The sequence below is a fragment of the Euprymna scolopes genome, chromosome 42 (genome assembly GCF_053919585.1).
Source record: "Euprymna scolopes isolate OS-2025 chromosome 42, ASM5391958v1, whole genome shotgun sequence".
NCBI classification, from domain to species: Eukaryota; Metazoa; Mollusca; class Cephalopoda; order Sepiida; family Sepiolidae; genus Euprymna; species Euprymna scolopes.
In genome coordinates, this window is record NC_136523.1 from 8,787,773 (window position 1) to 8,795,009 (window position 7,237).

The 7,237-nt window shown below is 33.5% G+C and overlaps 1 pseudogene; it reads left to right on the plus strand.

The window, feature by feature from the left end:
- The first annotated feature begins 303 nt into the window (after positions 1–303).
- LOC145267355 (U2 spliceosomal RNA) lies at positions 304–514 on the plus strand (annotated as a pseudogene).
- Positions 515–7,237: the final 6,723 nt, after the last annotated feature.

Genomic DNA, 7,237 nt, shown 5'->3' on the forward strand with positions numbered 1-7,237 from the left:
CCTTTATACTAATTGTCACTATCCAGCTCCCCTACTCCCCGGTGAGTTGGTCACCATTTCCCCTTCACTCCTCACATTAAAAATCGGCCTTGTGCCTAATTTGCTCGGCGGGGGAGAAAATAAATACCAACCTCACATATCAAACCTTGGTCAATGTAGGGGCAACACTTCATACCAATTGTCACTATCTAGCTCCCATTTCCCACCCAATCGGGAGCTGGTCCCATTTCCCCCTCCCTCTCTCTCTCCACATTAAAAAACGGCCTTGTGCCTAATTTGCTCAGTGGGGAAGCAAATAAATACAGCGTTTCTTGGCCTTTTGGCCGAGATCAAATGGTAGTATCTGTTCTTTCTACATGCTGTAATATGTTTGTAACTTTGCGATATAAAGTGGGTAGTCAGTTTTCTGTATTAATTTAATGTAAAATGATCACCCACTTTACAGCCAGTAAGTCTCAAGGACATTCAAGTCATTCTCCAGATCATTCAAGTTGTTTTTGAAGGATTCCAGTTATTTTTTAAGCATTCAAGTCATTCTTAAGGTCATTCAATCATCCTTAAGTTCATTAAAGTCATTCTCAGTCATTTACTTTTTATTTATTTATTTAAGTCATTTCAGCCCATTTTTTTTGTCATTTAAGTTTATCTTTAAGAATTTCATGTCAATCCTACATTCACGCATTCATTCATTACATGAGAGCAATCGACTAATAACTATAGGTCTTGTTCTTATAAGGTAAAGGGAGCCCACCTCATTTTAAGAAGTCTTGAAAATGTTACGATTACGCTCCTTTGCTTTACTGTAACCCCTTCATTGTATATGAATAAATTTCAGTTTAAAATCAAAGGCTTGTTTAAACAGAAGCCTATCAAGTTGAAGCATATACAAAATCAACATAGTCCAAAACCACAACAAAAAAATGTCGGCTTATCTAGTTTCACTCTCATTATTGATAAGTGATTCATTATAGAACCATTTTCGAATAATTCCGAAACCCTTCTTTTCACGTCCTTAGCGACACCAGTTCCACATTCTTGCAAATATGCATTTTGCTAATCCTTTTCAATTCCTCCCACGCCGCACATTCTCGTGCATTGAAGGGGCGGCGGCGGGGGCGGAATGCAGTGCACGTGCACGCACGTCCCTGACACTTGTTAAGGCGCGTGAATGCGAACACGAAGCGAGGTGAATTGATCTGGGTTGGCGTGTCCCGATTTTTCTCCTTCTCCGAAGTGTTTTCTGTACCAAAGTTCTGTAGCATTGTTCGCATATTTTAAACAATTGCATTCAACGTGAAATAATTCGCTTTACACATCCATCCGCATAATTGCATATCCACATATATATATATATAAATATATATATATATATATATATATATATATATATATATATATATATATATATATATATATATCCACAAGGTCTGGCTACATTATGTAGCCAGACTTTGTGGAAGCATCCTGTAGATTATGAAGCCAGACTTTGTGGGCATCCTGTACACACACACACACACACATACACACACACACACGTGTGTATATATATATATATATATATATATATAGAGAGAGAGAGAGAGAGAGAGAGATAGAGAGAGAGAGAGAAAGAGAGAGATACAGGTTGCCCACAAAGTCTGACTACATAATGCAGCCAGACTTTGTGGACACCCTGTATATATATATATATATATATATATATATATATATATATATATATATATATATATATATATAAAATGAGATTTACCTGTATCTATAAGTCTGTGTGTGCGTATTTGTGAGTTCGTTCACTAGGACTTTTTCATATTAAATTTAATTCAAGCCAGCATCACCGCACAATCAATCTATTTTAGGTTCTTTGATATAACAGGGACGTGTAAGAAGTCTAAGATACTTGACTTTAGCATTTTACAATTAACCTGAAATTCAAGCCATTATAAAATTAAACTGAAATTCAAGACATTGTATAGAGAATAAATGTTATAAAATCAACAGTAGATTCTTCACAGTACAATATATATATGCAATGTATGTGAAGCGTCTTTCCGGTGCACTGCGATTGCGTTCCATACAAGAACTAGAACATATAATCTATTTAATTGAAAAATGGGCGATTTCACCGATTTCGATGGCAATAAAAATATTGAAATATGAAAATATCGTATCGTCGAACATCATCTAATTCCGGGCAACGTAAAATCTCCTGCTAGTCTATATATATATATATATATATATATATATATATATATATATATATATACACACATATATATATATATATATATATATATATATATATATATATATATATATATATAAGTCTGGGTAGGTTTATCCATTAAATCAAATCACGCGCGACCACGCGTCATTATCCAGCTACAGAAAAAACACAGCTAACATCAAGTGGACTTAACTTAAAATTCTTCCATTCAACATCATCACGAAGAATAAGAATATATATATATATATATATATATATATATATATATATTTATATATACAGATTGAAAAAGGAGTGTATATCTCCGAAAGATATCTCTATCTTTTAAAATAAACATCCGTTTATTTCATAAACTTAAACAAAAAATCGCGTTATTATTTAGCTTTAAAGTGTTAAATGTTACACGTCTCTTATTGGATATATATATATATATATATATATATATATATATGTACACACACACACGTATATATATATATATATATATATATATATATATATATATATATATATATATATATATATATATATATATATATATACCGTTCTCTCATGGGTTTTTAACCGGCATAAATAAGATCAATAATTGAAAAAAATCATTATACATTTTGCATATGTAGCTTTTTTTGCTAGTATTTAATTTGAATCAACTCATATGCGTGTGATTGGATAGAGTGGTAACGTCACCAGCTATTAATTCTACAGTTTTGCCATCTGTTTTGATTTTCGTTTTACTTTTGAAATCATGACTCTATAATATACGAAATCATTATCATATATAAGCGCATTTTATGGCCGGGCATAGCTGGACGCCTCCCACCCGCTAGTTCAAAATATATATATACTAGCGGGGGTACCCGGCGTTGCCCGAGTGTTTGTTTCCGGGACGGGGGGGAGTTTTAAAAAATGTTATGGTAGGTAAGTAGGAATGATCAAACCCGGAGCATGAGTAAAAGTAGGAAAATAAAGTGTGAAAAAAAAAAACACATCTGCAACGTTAACAGTTCGGCCACCAAGAAAAGTCCATTCCAGTTGTTTAGGAAAAAAAAAAACAAAAAAAAAAAACGACTACGGCAGGTCAGCGCGAACGTGAAAATATAATGTGAATTGTCCAGCACGCTAACCACTACGCCACAGAGCACTGCAGCTTAGTTGAGTGATTTTAAATAACTTCACATGAAAGAACTACGAAGCCAAACCGGTGTTCTCTTCTCAACTGTTCCTTGTGAACGATCCCCAAACGATGTTACGTGGTGGCAGGGGGAGGAGGACTTTATTAGAGAGAAAATATTTTACCACTTCCATTGATCTTAACCGATTTTGGCCGTGACTTCTCAGCAGAAAAAGTATAGAAATCTAAGATTATCCAGGAATTTGAGAAATAATAAGCCTATAACACACCTCAGATATTGTTCTGCCGTTTGTGCATATTATATTTGCATGAAATATCTTGATTTTTAATCCTATTAAGGTTAAAATCCGCCGGGGAAAAATGAGTTCATTTTATTTAAATATATATATATATATATATATATATATATATATATATATATATATATATATATATATATATATATATATATTAGAAACGTTCTTGTTTTTTACCAAAGACTTTTTGCATTCCTACACGTAAAGGCGTAGGAAACAGAAAAAGATATAAATATTTCTGTATATATATATATATATATATATATATATATATATATATATATATATATATATATATCACTACTTAATTTACTCACATATAATTAATATACGCAAGTATAGATTTATGCGTAAACTTTAATTATTTACTTCAAAAGTGCTCAATATGTACGTAGAGCTAGTTAGTAATTTATAATATATATATATATGGCGATTAAGCTACACTGAATATTCCGCGTTTCATCCACTCTAGGACTCTTCAGATTTATCTATATATATATATATATATATATATATATATATATATATATATATATATATATATATATATAAGGTCTTTTATTCTTTTGGGTTTTTGTTTTCTCTTGGAATAAATATTATCGTTGGAATTTAGAATATGAGACAGTTAAAATGCGCATTTCTTTATGTTTGTTTACTGTTTAAATTTTCTTTTTTGCGTTTAAAAGAAAGAGGAGGGAGGAGAAGGTATACCCAATGAGAAGATGCCACGGCAATCTTAAATACATATACATATAAGTACGCACATTCACACATGCACACAATATATACATACCTATAAAAGCAAGTAAACCTATGAGGAAGAGATCTTTCTCGAAATATTATATTACACGGACATACCACCAGACCGACTTTCCCAGGTAACCACTGTGCAAATATAAATATACTGCGTATATGAAATATGAATATGTACACATGTATTTATAAGTTGTATTAATAAATTTCTCACCTGCTTCAGCCTGTGTCTTTCCGTTACTTCTGCATTGTACCGCCTTCTACAATTCCATTTATCTATTATTAATACAGGCTGACCCCCAAAAAAGGGCCCCGACTGTAATTCATGTACTATAAGTTTACTACTAATCAAGTACATTTACAGGGTGACCTAAAAACGGCCCCAACTCTAATTAAGCCCCGTTTCTTAGTGTTTTGTTCGAATGAAATGAAACTTTGGTCATAACTAGTTTATTATATTCAAAACATTACATCAACACACTAGGATCTGTTGCTGTTTCGTTGACTGTAAAATGCCCAGAAAAACAATTGAATGCCCTCTGTTTTTTGGGTCACCCTTTATAAGATTACTTTTTTTTTTATATAGGCGTCACCTCTTATCAAGGCCGATCGGCCACTCAAGGATAAGGGTTTAAGATTTGTTAACTTAAGTGGAACGGCTCATCAGAAACTTGTTCACGTTGGACTTGAAGACAACCATATTATAGACAACTGGAAAGCAGGAAAACGGAAGACAATTCCACAGGCGTGCAGTTCTAAAAAAGAAGCTTTGATCATGGAATCTATGTTTAGGTTTAGGTACAGATAAAAAGTGGGGAAAATTATTGATAATGTTTTCAGCTAGTCTAGTGTTTCTTGTGAAAGTTTGGCGAGGGGGGACCATAGATTGAAGCTCAGTCGAACACTTTCCATGAAAATAACAATTTAAAAGGGAAAAATTATAGAAACATCCACATTGTTTGTGTTCGAGTTTGCAGTAAGTGCTGATATATGCAACGTCTTTGTCGAGATCTATTCAGAAAGAATTTGATGAGTTTAGCTTGTTTGAAGTTAAAGAATTCTCCTGCTGTAATGAATAATGAATTGAAGTGATCACTATTTGTTTTATATGTCTCTTTTATGTTTACTAAGCTGTTTCTCATATCCACGTTGATGACGATTATGGCGTGGGAAAATACCTGCAATAAAAATATATTTTTTGGGAACTGGTGTGTTTTTTAAATGATTGTTTTATAGTTTCTCATCTAATTTGTATCGTTGGAATTTCTAGTTTGTTTAGAGTGTTGCAAATTATCGTCCTTTTGGCGTAGGTGTGTAATAAAATATATCTTTTTATCAGATAAATTTCTAGTGTATCCCAGAAATAAACTACGACTTACATGATTCAATTTATAGACATCTTTTACTTATTTCTGGAAGAAAAAAAACAGTGTTTTTTTTCTTAGTGTTGAATATAATACAGGGTGCCCCCCCCAAAAAAAAACAGAGGACATTCAATGTTTTTCTGAACATTTTACAGTCAAAGGAGAAAAAATGCCAAAGACCCTAGTGTTTTGATGTGATGTTTTGAATATAATAAACTAGTTATGACCAAAGTTTCATTTCAGTCAGACAAACAACTAAGAACCGGGGCCTAATTAGAGTTGGGACCCGTTTTTTTGAGTCACCCTGTATATGTGCTAAGCAAAAGACCTCGACAGAGCCGCAGAAAACAGCAGAAAACAGGAGGAAAGGAGACATCTACTACAAACACATCTTCTTCCGCTTATACCACTACCCAGTTGACCACCTACACATCCCCCCTCTCTGCAATAAAGTCTTCGGGTCAAGAATCGGTCTCACAGTCATCTGAGGATCCACAGATGACCAGGCCCAATATCGTCGACGGGAGAACAATCATGCTTGACACGAGTAATTTCCGCTGATGATATATGCGGTATCGCACTCAGCCCACCCTAAAGTTTCACTATAAAATAGAGCAGCCACTCAACACGATTCCTGGACAAATTCATAATAAAGCCCAACAATAATATATATTTCAAAGTTCATCGCAAAATTACACACAAAAATAATTACATACATTTCTACTCATACCATGACAACAAAATAAAATTTGGCATAATAATGCAATACTTTCTACGTGTATTAAGAATTTGTAGTCTAGAACACATCACGAAACCTTCAAAAATATTGCAATATCCTTACCTAACATATTACAGAACAGTGCTTAAGTGCATAAGGTTATTGTTATTGACTCAAGAGGAGCTTTCACACGGATCATCAATGATCTCTCCTTGGAAATAACTTGTGGTGTTCCCTGGAAGCTGAGTGGCAACCAGTCTCCCCAGGGTTTCAGTACTCTCCACCTCTTTCGGTAACATTTGCAATGGAATTTTCGTTATCGCAACAACCGCTTACCATTGATTTCTCGCTGGCAGCGACCATTGGTGTCCACTAAAATTTGAGCGGCAATAAGCCTCCTCAATATTCCAGTTCTCTTCGCACTTGTCTAGCAGAAGTCTGGTCAGTGCTCTTTCCTCCTCCTTCTCCTCCTCCTTCTCTTTCTCCTAATTATTATTAATATTACTATTATTATTATTATTATTATTATTATTATTATTATTATTATTATTATTATTATTAATGTTATTTGTTTTACATAAGTATTAATATGTCGCTATACTACACATCTCGGTTAAACAGTCTCGAGTAACTAAAGACCTATTCAGGCGATATTGCTCATACAAAGATTTGCATAAGGACTATCGCCTTAAGAATCTCTCGTTACTATTAAAGGGTTGGGTGAAACATGCTCATGAACGTGTAGGGACA